The 12,640-nt window shown below is 48.0% G+C and overlaps 1 long non-coding RNA gene across 1 annotated transcript; it reads right to left on the reverse strand.

Moving 5' to 3' along the window:
• Nucleotides 1–3,142: 3,142 nt before the first annotated feature.
• On the reverse strand, nucleotides 3,143–5,644 carry LOC308195629. The gene is made up of 2 exons (XR_013951686.1): nucleotides 5,464–5,644; nucleotides 3,143–3,842 (listed from the first exon to the last, which is right to left on the reverse strand). It is a non-coding gene; the product is annotated as an uncharacterized lncRNA (long non-coding RNA).
• Between the last annotated feature and the right edge of the window lie 6,996 nt (nucleotides 5,645–12,640).

Consider the following 12,640-nt stretch of genomic DNA (forward strand, 5'->3'; position numbering starts at 1 on the left):
TGTCTGGCTGCCCATCCCAGCTCTCAGCCCCCACATCCTTCCACCCTGGGCCCCATCCTGCCTGGCGCAGGGCGCAGAAGAAGAGCAGACAAAGACAGGGACATGCAGCACTGAATCTCACCAGCCGCTTATCACCTGGGCGAGAAGAGCCTGGTAACAGGCTGTTATCTTTAGCAGAAAGCAGCAGCAGAAAGGAGACACCAGGACTCGTTCCCCAGCCCCAGGTCACCTCCCTGGCCCATGCTGCTATCAGTTATCGGTGTCTGCAGCTCTCCAGCTGCTCAGTGAGCAGAGATACTCCTCACCACCTGCAGATCGCCTTACCCACCCACCCACATCCCAAATCAGATGGGTGCCCAGGACCTTCAGTGCACCTCAAGTCTTCTGCAAGCAGAGGTTTGAGCTGCAACTCCCTAACCTACGCTGATTTACCCCAAAACAGGCCTGTTCCCTCTGCACTGTAATGGGGCCCTACGTGCCTACGTGTCACATCACCCCCAGCCTCCCCTCTGCTTGTTCCTGATGGATTGTAGGGACTTTTTCAACACGTTTCCTGGAGTATTATAAAGCGTTATCTGAATGGGCCTCTTGCAAAAAAACACCATAAACCAAAGCAATTCGGGTAACGATGGCCTTTTAGTCCAGTTTATCCCACACCAAACTCCATAAATGGCAACTTCGAAAGTTTCCCAGACCTTCACAGTAGACCTTGGAACTGTCTGCCTGATTTATCAGTTGTTTCACGACACATACATCTCCCCTATATAATCCTAGTGTTTTACTTATAAGCCGTATTATAACTGGGAATCAATCTTCTTTATTTGAACACTTAGGACAGATTCACACATCATTTCACCATTAATTAGGATAGACTCAGCCTCGCAGATCCTTGGGGTTTCAAGCCTGGCTGTGGTGTTTCACTTCTTTGCCCTGCTCACATCACGTCCAAGACTCGCGGACTTCGGGGCTTTCTGCGGCAGCTTGAAGAAGAACACAGGTTGTTTCACTGCTGGTTATGAGACACGCTACCCGGCTCATTAATTCACAACAGCTCTTGTTTTCTCTGCCTTTTTCATGCTGATCCGATGCGTTTGTGAAGTCTGGGGTTGTACTGCAAGTGATTAATGCTGCAGTAAAGTCTAATAAACTGAGATTCCAACAAAAAGTGTGAAAAATGTAATCTCTAATGTTCTGAAAGCTTACATATGACAAAACCCATAAATCACCCTAGAAGTAGTCATTATGGTGAGTTACTAACTAGATTATACAGCTGCATTTGTCATAATTTCCCATTACGTAGAGAATAAACCTATCAGCCTGATTTATGGCAGAGGCCTTCACAATATGGGAACTGGGACCTGTGCTGTTCTGTGGCAAACGAAGAGAAATGTTGTGTCTGCTCAACGGGAGGATGGAAAAAGCGGGAGGGGAGATCTTCCTTTAGCTCATTATCACCTGAAAGCACTGACTCGGGGTCGATGAGGCCATGGAGTGGACTCGGGTCTGTGTCTATGGGATGGCAAGAGCAAGCAGCCAGCAGCCTGTCCCAGCAGCAGCAGCAGGACATGCTCTCCACGTGTGTGGGGAGGGCAGGAGTTTGGAAGGCTTCTGGGGCAGCCAGAGTTGGTTATAGGGAAAGTGCGAGCCTGTCCACTGTTACAGAGCCTGTCCACAAACAGAATTTGGCCAATTCAAAGAAATGTCCTTGTGCCCGAGGACAGGCTGCATTTCTCCAGAGGTCCAGTGCCTTTTTCAGACCACTGCAGACCACTTACATGCTCCTACAGTGACCTACATGTTGCCATGCCACTCTGGATTGCACGAGAATTTCTGCAGTGATTTGAGATAATTCCCAGTCCCTCTACAGAGGCGAACGTCGAGCTGAAGTGGCTGATTTACTAGCGAGCACAGCTGATGAAGGCAACATCAATAAGGACACTTGGCAAGCCCGGCTCCGCGCAACCAGAGCCTGCCTGTCTGTGGTGGCACAGCCTGTAATTTGCTAACACTCATCTGCTATATGCAGCGAGGATAAATATTGACAAACTTTCCAAGGGTCTCCGCTTATTCGGCAGCTGCTGAAAGCACCAGGTGGTTCGGTAGCCGGGTGCATCTGCCTGCCACCGCAAGCTGCCACCCACCCCTGCGCCAGCTCAGAGCCGGGAGCAAGGACGAGGCTGCTCGTGTCCTCTCCTTCCAGTTAAATGTCACAGGGGCCGGTAACGCCAGCACAAGGCTCAGAGCAGCAGTGTGAACCCCTCCTTGAATCAGTTTGCCGCTAGGGTTTGCACATTGCAGATGTGATGGAAAAATCAGTGACCACAAAGGTGCTGGGGATCCCCAGGGGCTGCAACCCAGAAAACTCCACTGTCCCACCTTTCTCATGGGTCAGGTGGCTTGATAAAAAGCAAGACAGCGTGTTTTTTGGTTATTTATGGAGAACTCCCCCCTCTGCGCCACTTTCTGAGGGCGGAAGAAGCACAAAGGTCCTTAAGAAACACTGGACAAAGGCAGGTAGAGGTGAGACCATGCTGCCACCCCTTTAAAAATGAGGGGCAGGTCTTCTGAGAGCAGTCCCCGAAGCCAGCACACGTAATTTGTGCTTGCTCCAGTGCTGGCAATGGGGTAAGTGTAACCTGAGCAACATGCCATACCTCTGCGACACCTGGAAGGCGACCTGCTGGTAGTTATTGCTGAACAATTCTTTGATCTACCAGGTGGGAGCAAAAGGAACAGATCCCACGTGCTTCTCGGGAGGCTTCGCCCCTCTGAGCTCTCCCTGCCCATCTGAGTCCATCCAGCTCTGTCTCGGATTCCCACCCCAGCAAAGCACCTGTGGAGCTGAAATCTACCTTGAAAAAGAACCCCCCCAAAAAATAGAAATCAAACAGGAGAGGAAACTTTCTTTAGTGGCAGCCCGGAGAGCTGTGCTTTGGCCAGGCAGCAGAGCCCTCTTCAGTCCAGCAGCCGGTAGTGAAGAGCTGCTTGAACCAAAGTGACCTTGCAGGCACTGGCAAGCTCCCAGTTGGGCCAAGCTGGGATTTAACTGGTGCTTGGGTCCAGTGGCAGGAGACAACCAAATGCACCCAGTGCACCGAAGCTCTCACCATAGATAGAAGACAAGCATCTGCCAAAACCAGAGGGTGGGAAATGCATCGTATAATTACAGATTACAATTCGAGAAGGAAGCATTATTTCACAGAGAAATCTTGGGGCGGAGGAGGTAAAAAGGGGAGAATGGGAATAAACCCACATTCTGAAGCTAATAAACAAAAAAAGTGATTTAACAAAACATGTCGTCATGTGACAAGGTAGTTTTTCTTGCAAGCAGGTGCACCGCAGTTTTAGAAATATTAAATCTTAAGAGGTTTGCATTGCACAATAGATGGCAGCCAGAAAGCATGTTGATGTTTTTTGGCAGTGTTTCAGATGTCATGGTATTTTTTTTCTTTAAAGCTTCCATCAGCAGGAGGGAAAGCCGTGCCAAGGAAAAGGAATCAAATCTGGATGCAGCAAGACTCGCATTCAGACGGAGGCTCCCTGCCAGATGCTACAGGGCCAAATCGGAAACAACCACATTGAGTTCATTACGGCAACTGCATAATCAAAAGCCTGCATAAAGGCAAAAGAAAAAATTAATCTGTTTAATACTTAGCTAAATTCTCAACTGTTGAAATAGATTTGAAGAAAAATTCATCACGATCCCCTCTTCCTGTGGAGAAATTCCTCTCTGTTCTCCGAGACGTCCATGAGGTGGCAGGAGCGCACTCTCCTCTGATGGCCAAAGGGACCGTGACAGGGGTCCCATTTCCACACCGGGAACCTTGCTCCAGCTGCAGGCACTGCTGAGAAAGCACCACTTTATCCTCCTACTTACTCCTGCTAGAAAGAGATGGAGGAGCAGCACCAAAGGGCACAGCTTCGGAAAAGGAAGCGACTGATACCTCCTTCCCAGAGAGGTGGGAATGGCTCCATTTGCTCCTCTCACTTTCAGCCCCCCTACGCCTCTTCGGGGAACACATCCCTGCTCACCGCAGACCCTGGCTCTGTGTGTTCGTCCCACGCCATGCCTAGAAATTTGTGTACGGGCACTCAGAAACTGAGAGTGCACAACGAGAGAAGGACCCGGACACTCGCCAGGAAGAAATTTCTAAATCACAGCCCTGGCGAGCACAGCTGGGGATCACTGTGGAAACAAACCCTCAGGGATGCCCCAGTTTTCAGCCCTGTTTATGATCCTGAAGCCTCCGCCCAACGGGGCACAGCTGTTCTGGTTGGGCATGGCCCAGAGCAGCCCAGCTTCTGTGCCCTGGGACAGAGGATGGGCTGGTAGTTCTGCAAGCCTTTGGCCAGCTGCAGAAGCGACATCCCAACCCAAGGCTGCCACTAGTGGCTGCAAACAGCTGTACTGTGGGGCAATACTGCCCTCTGCAATGACCAAGGGTTATGTTGGTTAACTTTTCTCTACATCTCCTTTAATCCTCACGTGATGGAAACCTCTGTTATCTCCTGTCCATTGAATTCTTTACTTCTGTACCTTCTTTAACCGCCTCCTGGCTTATGATCTTTGTGTTTCACCATCCCTGATGTGATCTGCAAGATCACTTTCCTATTCTCTTAATTCCTTGTTTGTTCTGCGTGGTACATTAATTGGTATCTTAGCGTTTGGTTGCAGAACGAGTTTCATAAGGAGATACACAGGCACAATGCATCAGATTGCACAAGTAAATCATCCCAAGGAGATGATGTTTGCTCGTGCCCATGGATAATTAGCTTTGTGGCTATGGATAATGCTCAGAAACCAGTGGAACAGGAGCAGTGTGAATCCACCAGCATATGAGCTCTGTGACTTGGCTCCTCAGAGCGCCAGGGACAGCAAAGGGATGTCACTGGGCTACAACAGCTTTGAAGACGAGGAGAGAGTAGAGCAGGAATCATCCCTGTCTCATGAGGACCACATAATTCCCAAGGTTAGTGCCCCGTTACATACAAAATGCAAATCCACAAGACTTGGTGCTCAAGAAAGCTCTAAGCCAGTCTTGAACGCTCAACCTGACTTGAATCATTGCTGCTCTCTCCAGTGTTTAAATACAGTACTAGAAAATCTCTGCCAAATGCATAAACCCCATCCCAGTGCCCCCTGATGTCAGAGGGAAGGTGCCTGCTAACATTGCTGGTCTTCGGACAGGGCCTCAGACGAGCAGCTGTAAGATATTAACCGGCAGGCTCAGAAATTCATCTTTGCTTTAACGAAGTCTAAACCTTTGTAAATAACTCACAGTAGGTCAGGGAAAAAGAAGCTAGGAGCTCCTATCTGGCTGTGTTCCCCTGTCCTGTAAAATAAGCTTACACTCTTAAGAAAGAGGAGAGCTCTCTCCACAAATTCACCCCGAGCAGTGGCAGTTCCCATTTCACAAGCCAAACCATTCGAGAAGTGCAAAAATTGCTGTGATGCTTCCTCACCTTTTTCTGCCGCCGATAACAATTTCCTCCTTGTTCTGCTCGGCGTCCCCACCACAGCCGTTTCCTACCACTCCCGACTGCCAAGAAATCCCTCCCGCTGCGGCGAGAAGCGTGACAGCTCCGAGGAGCTATCTGCTCGTGGCACGTACGAGCACAATGGAGCAGGGAGGAGGAGCAGGTACCTCTGCCTCCGGCAGGAGATGTGCGGGGCCAGCTGGGGGTACCCGGTACAGGGGGCAGCTCTGCCCTAGCCTTGGGGTGTGGGTCCGTCCCACCTTCCTCTAGCTCCAGTTGTGTGAACCATGACACAGATCATAACTGAATATATTTTCTTTTTCAAGGTGTTTCTGAAGCAGCAGGTGCTCATCTGTTATCGGTTGGTGCTGCAGCAGTCCGCAGCATGATTATTATCACCACCTCAGCTGGGAAAACAGCAGCTCAATGAGGAAATACTGGAATGGGTCGAAGACGGGCAGCAATAGCTTCACAGTGCATGGAGATCTCACCAAAATGTGGAAATATTAGTGTATTTTCCATTATGCAAATAACAGGATACCGATGTCACACTGGCATATGCTCAGCAGCCAAGAGAGGCTGGGATCGAGCGTACCATGCTGTCACTTGTGGGGAAAGCAGCCAAAGGCATGGGCACTTTTCTTGCAGATTGGCTCTCGACCAAATGGCTTTACAGCAGGACTTCCAAACCAGTACCTTGACCACCACATATGCTTTCTCTATGGTCTTACGATCCACCCATGTAAAGGCTCCTACCAGGATCTCCCCATCCCTGGAGGCATTCAAGGCCAGGCTGGATGCGGCTCTGGGCAGCCTGCTCTAGTGGTTGGCAACCCTGCCCAGAGAGGGGGTGTGAAATGATGATCTTTAAGGTCCTTTTCAACTCAGGCCATTCTGTGATTGTACGATCATTCATTTCTGCCCTAACCCTGTTTTCCAGTTGACGTTTCTCTGGTCTCTGTGAGGACCCAAACAAGGCCGAGAGACCTCAGGCCTGGCTCTGCTCGGCACGACAGGCCTGCGCAGAGCCCAAGCCCTGCTGGGCCAACTTGCAGGGACAAAGGGCATCCTAGGGCTGGTTTAAAGTGCAGCTGAAAGAAAGGTGGTCTCTTCTGCAATGAGGCCCCATCTCCCTTTAAAACACACACAGCTGGCCATTTAACACAGCGAGTGGAAGAGCACAGCTTTGGGAGAAACTGCAGACAGAAGTGGTCGTGGCATGAAGTGGGCAGAGCACCTGGCTGCAGATTTCTGTTGAATTAGGCTTTGTAGTAAACTAAATTATAACACAGTGTACTACCAGATGCACTGCTGTTTTCCTATCAACAGGGATTACATTGGTTAAACCATTTTTTTATACTGACTAATTGAGGGAGGCTCGGAGGAGCCGGGAAATGAAAGGGGTAATCAGATATTCCGGAGCTCACACACTCCGAGCACACATGCGAAATGTTCAAAGCGGAGCAGTGCAGGTGCATATTCCCAAATGCAGACTCGTGTCTCGGGCGATTTAAAACTGGGCTGGCAAATGAGGGAGTTTTCTGTGGGAGCTACTGTGCCTTCAAGCAACTTCCAGGCTCCAGCTGCCATCTCGTGGCCATATGAGACATCTTCCTCTTTCTGCCTTCTGATCTACCTAGCGCAGCCCAAACTACTTTTCCAGGATTGGAAACATCAAAAAATTCTGGGAAATGTTTTCCTCAGGAAAGCCCTAGTTGGAAGCCCCGTATTCCCAAATGGCAGCAGTTTTGACCTTTTCACCACGCATTAGAGAGGGTACTTTATTTTCCACCAAGTGACACTTGAAAAAGGTGGAATCCAAGTAGGGGGAGTTAACATCGCTTGTCACCCTTGAAAGCTGCAGGGATGTTGAAGCAGTGCTCAGCGATATGCTCAGGCCTGAACTCCCCTGACTGCTGGTTAACACCCGCTGGCTTCAGAAAGCTGCAGGGTCTGGGAAGCCAGCGGGCCATGCCACAGCTCACCACGGCCCCGCTCAGCCAGGGACACTGCATGTGCAGGCCCCTTCCCCTGAGCTCTTGCTCCAGCCCCGCTCTGTGCAGCAGGTCTCAGAGCCCATCTGCTGCCCCAGGAAAGCCAGCGAAGCTCTGAACAAAACCAGAGGTCAGTCTGCACAGAACAGTTTGCAGGACGTTGAGTCCTGAGGGAAGCTAGTGAGAGTTTGGCTGTTTTTGTGAGGTTTTTTTGTTTGTTTGTTTTTGGTTTTGCTTCAACAGAACCAAGATTTTATCCCTCTTCCCTTTTCCAAGCTCATTCAATGTGATTCAGAGTGTCAGTGGGACTTATAGGTGCTCACGGGGCTGCTCTGCTCTGGTGTAGCTATTAGCTGATGTGTAAAACCACAATGTTCTACCCATGTCCTGCTGAATGTCATCCTGGCCAGCAACTACCCTACTCCAGGGCCTGCCCAATTCAATCTGTTCATACTTAATGGCATCTGTGCAGTCTCCATTTTAAAGCCCAGGGTTCGTCATACATTGCACACTGATAAGCATATAATAAATAAATACATGGTACATGTGCGTTGACACGAGATGTAGTTGGAACAGCCACTTGAGAGATAGCCATCAATGGCATCACGGTTGAAGTTAGTTAAGAAAAATGCTGCAGGCTTCAAAACCAGACTTCTTTGCTGCTGGAGGCTGTAGGCCAAGGTTGGATGGTGCTTTGTCGGAGATGCTTGCACAGCACCACAAGTCATAAGCCAGGATGTGACAGCTCCCATCTGGTATTTGCTGCCCCTTGTTTTGCAAGACTTGAGTTAATCAGAAACCTTCAGTTGAAAAACAAACAGCTGATGGCCCACAAAACACTTCCTTCATCTGGTTCTTTTTGGAGGCAACTGCAAAGGGGACACAAGTCATATGCATGGTCCATGGGCCCTAATACAACTCATATATCCTGCTTCCCACCATCATTTCTCATCTATCTTTGGTCTGTTGGCTGTAGACCTGTACCAGTGCTGTGACAGAGATTGTTTGGCAAAGCTTGTGTCCCATGCCAGGTACCTGAGTAGTCCTAGAGGCAGCAGGCTGCTCCACGTCATGTCGCCCCAACAGCAGCATTGCATAGTACAGGATATGCAGAGTTGATACTCTTAGCAGAAATGCTGTGTTTTCTACAGAGGAACACGACTTGAGCAGTAGGTCCTTCCCTAACACTGACAAAACCTGAAGTCCAGAAAAAAGCTTGCGTGCCATCAGATTAAGGTGTCTAACTATTCTTTTCAAACTTAAAGTCCACACATCAACCAGTAACTTTCTTTGGTTCATAGGAAAGGAATCCTGCTTGCAAAATTATTTTATGGATGTTTAGAGATGGGCTTGCCTTAGCTGACTGCACTGAGATGAATGTGGCACACCAGTAATTCAAGAAATAAGCCAAGATAGGGTGTTTCTGTCACGTCTTAAAGAAGTAAAGCCAATGAGAAACAGAAATTGCCTGCTGATCTCAGGGGTTTTTTTGTTTGTTTGGTTGGTTGGTTTGGTTTGGTTTGGTTTGGTTTGGTTGGTTTTTTGTTTGTTTCAAGGATTTTGCCTTGCTTCATTAAGTACAGCTGGATGGTGGTGCATACCCACACGTAACACCACCCCAGGTGCCACTTAACTCCTTGGGCAAGACTGATCTCTGACGCAGAGGCCTAGGGGCAGGCACCAAATTTAAGTTCGAGACCTGCATCACCCTGTAGCTGGTCCAGGCCTACTACAAAACATCCTCAAAAGGACAATTTTATTTTGAGTGTCTCCAAAGTAAAGCAAAGGTCATGTCCCTGCTGGACCTTTGGACCAGTCGTTACTGTAAAATGATCATGGCTGCATTATGAAAGGACCTAATATCAGAAGGGGCAACTTTCCTTTTACAAGTCTGTCGTTTGGAGGAATTATGGATTGAGCCTTCACATCATATGACAATAAAAAAATCCAGAAGTTTTCCCCTGAAAAACTGGGATCTACAAACAGCAAAATTAACAGGACCTAACAGCTGAAATAAAGCAGTAAATGTGTAAGGAGGGAAACAATCTCTTAAACTGCCTTCTAACGCCCCAGAGAACTACCCTCTGTTACCAGTCAACAGTACTAGGTCAAATTTCATTATCCAGCTCATGGGGACTAGAGTAAGTGAGATGATGGAAAAATTGAAGTAATGTAGAACCCACCGTGTAGATTCACACTGACCCACCCCAAAATATCTGCTCTGTGCTACAGGAGCCCCCAAGCGAGCACCCAGAGCAGACAGTCCTGGGCTGAGCAGCGTATCTGCATGGCACACCAGGTCCCTGGTGGGCACTGGAAGAAAAGGAGTCTGGGAGCTCATAAACACTTCCCTGCAAAAGGTTTCATCACACCCCCAGCAAACCAGGTGCACCAAATATTTTGGGGTGAGCCCTGATTATTGCCTCTCACGGGCTCAATCAGCCAACTCGTTGTTTGTGCAGGATTGATGCAACGCTCCTGTAATCTCTCCATCTCACAATGGCCAACCAGTTCCTTCTCTGCTCAGCCTGCCTCCAGATCAGATGAAAGCATATGTCATGTACTTTGCTCAACTCAGAGATAAAAGTCACTGGTAAGAAAGGATGTCAGCTGTCAGGTAAGCTGGTTTTGTAGAAGCATTTTTTTGCAGGAATGATTAAAAAACGTTTGTGACCATTTTGGTGAACTTGGCTTCAGGATAATAACTAAAGGGATGAGCTTCAAAACACAAAATATCAGCAAAGATTTGGCAAGGAAGTTCTGCCCTTCAGTCTCTTTGTTTTGCCATTGGTCTTGGCCCTGAGATCACATCCTCTGCTAGTCACAACCACAACTCCACAATACCTGACCTACCCTTCTGCAGAGCTGTGGGGACCGTCTCTTAATACGTGGGTACATGTCTCATCAGCACATGTTTACCTTTGTACATCCAGAATTTGGAGCCCCGAAAGTTGTGTGCTCCTGAAAATGGCACTCAGATGTGGAGAAGGGAAATCTGCCCTTTCCCATTCTCCATCTGGATTTGGTGTGAAGGTTTAATCAAGTTCAGTTCTCTTGTGGTGCACAGAGTCGATGCCAAGTCTAGGCACAGGCTGGATAAGTAGTTGCTGAGCACCCCTGCACGTTTCCGAGCAGAGTTGTGCAATGGATCTGATGTATTTCAGCGATAACAGTGGGGATCCTCTGCCTTTCTCAGGGCAAAATAGGCTTTGCTAACACGTTAGCTAAGATTTTATTGTAAAACCATGGCAAAATGAGCCATGTGATCCATGCTGTATGAATGAAATTCCAGTCTGTAACTGCTCGGGCTGCAGACTCCCCACCCTGGTTTACAAGCTGTCCTACACCATGCTCGGCTCTGGCTCGTGCTGGCAGATGGCAAGGCTGGGGCCACACTCAGTTTACTACTCCAGGCTCTGGTATGTAAACCCTGTCCTCTCCAAAGGGTTTTTGCAGCAAGCTTGGTCTTGCCAGGTGCCACGCACTCCCGGTTCCCATGAATTTCAGAGGAAGCACTTGGCAGTTTGCAGGGCTTGGCTCATACCATACGAAGGAATGTCTCAGCATCTGTGGCACTTGGATTAGCAGGCTTCATGCTGCCAAGCAGAGCCGAAGCCGACTCCCCACATCTTTGATTAGATCAGCCTCAATCCAATTAACATTGCCTAATACAAAAAATTTCAGTTTACGGTCATTGACCTTCAAGAAATCACATGTGATTCAAGTTTTGCAGTGAAAGTACGGTATCTGCTGTGTGCAGAGCAAGGGTTTGGGTGCAGTTCCAGTTCCTCAGGGCTTCTACGTACAGTCTTATACGCTGCAGATGATGTCTTGAGGATGTTGATTGTCTTACAAAGAAAACATCCTGCAAAAAGAAGGGTTCTAATTGCTTAAACATTTCCTTTCTTCTGTCAAAGCTGCTAGATTCCTGCAGAGACCAGAATTGCATCTGAAAAGCACAAATTTTGTGTGAGAGACTCAGATAAGTGCTGGTTTATTGTAATTAGACTTATTACTACTTATTACTAAAATTTCTAAATCACTTATTGTATTATTTCCTGGTGGTATTCCACAGAAGCTACATGACATGAAAAACCAGCACTTTGCCAGCAGCGATGAAGGGCTGGGTTTCCATGAGCTGCTGGTGAGTAAATCTGGACATGAAAATGTGGAGACAAGATGGGGAAAAGACAAAAATAAAAGTGTCTCATCATTGCAGGGTAAATTTGAAAAGATCACTTTCAATGTTGCTTGTAAGGAGCCACAGGAGGTAGGAAGTTTAAATCTCTGATCCCCCTATCACGTCCTTTTGGATAATGCTGGATGCTCAGTTGCTGCAGATGGGCTCCAAATGCTTGGGATGGTCTTGCTGTGGAAAAGCTAGCAAACTCCAGTGAAAAAAAAAAAAAGGAAAGAAAAAAAAAAGAAAAAAAAAGAAAAAAGATAAGAAAAAAAAAAAGAAAAAAAAAGTCTCCTAAGGCACTTATTTAAATACTTGGCAGATTTTTATCAATCAACTCACAAACAACATTTATCTAGCACAGAAATGCAGCCAGCTTAGCTGTACTTAAAAATGTCTGGACTTGCCTATCACAGAGCATGGACCCAGTTGTGCCTTCCTGGAGCTGGGTAAAATGTCTGCACTAATGTCTTCTCTCCCCAGCACCACCTCCCTCCTTCTGCCAAGAGAGGAGCAGGATGGGCCAGGAACGGGGCTGCAGGGGACGCGAGCCTCAGCCCTTTCATGCAGTGCTGCTTTCATCACAGAGAAATTTCCCCGCTCCTTCTTTTAAGAGGCGCCCTAAGGACAGAAAGAAGAGAAGGAACAGCTGCTGTTTGAACAAAGTTTGCACTGCCAGAAAGCTCAGAGAGCAACCAGATACCTTCTGAGCTGGGTTCATGTCCAGACCCTACAAAAGACCCCTGTGTCTTCCACAAGCCACGCCATCATTCAATACTTCGCTTTACCCTCTGCCAATAGCATAGTAGAGATTGCACATTTTGGGGACAAACGTGGTTGCACCTCTTTGTTTGGCACCACACATAGCACTGTGGTGCTCTGATTTGTCTAAGGCCTTTAAATCATTCATAATCATGTTTATTAAGAGCCACTAAAGCCTCTGGGACATGGTAGGTATGTTCCAACCTGACCAGGCATTTCTGGGTTT

The sequence above is a fragment of the Anser brachyrhynchus genome, assembly GCF_964034855.1.
Source record: "Anser brachyrhynchus genome assembly, chromosome: 5".
In the NCBI taxonomy this organism is placed as follows: domain Eukaryota; kingdom Metazoa; phylum Chordata; class Aves; order Anseriformes; family Anatidae; genus Anser; species Anser brachyrhynchus.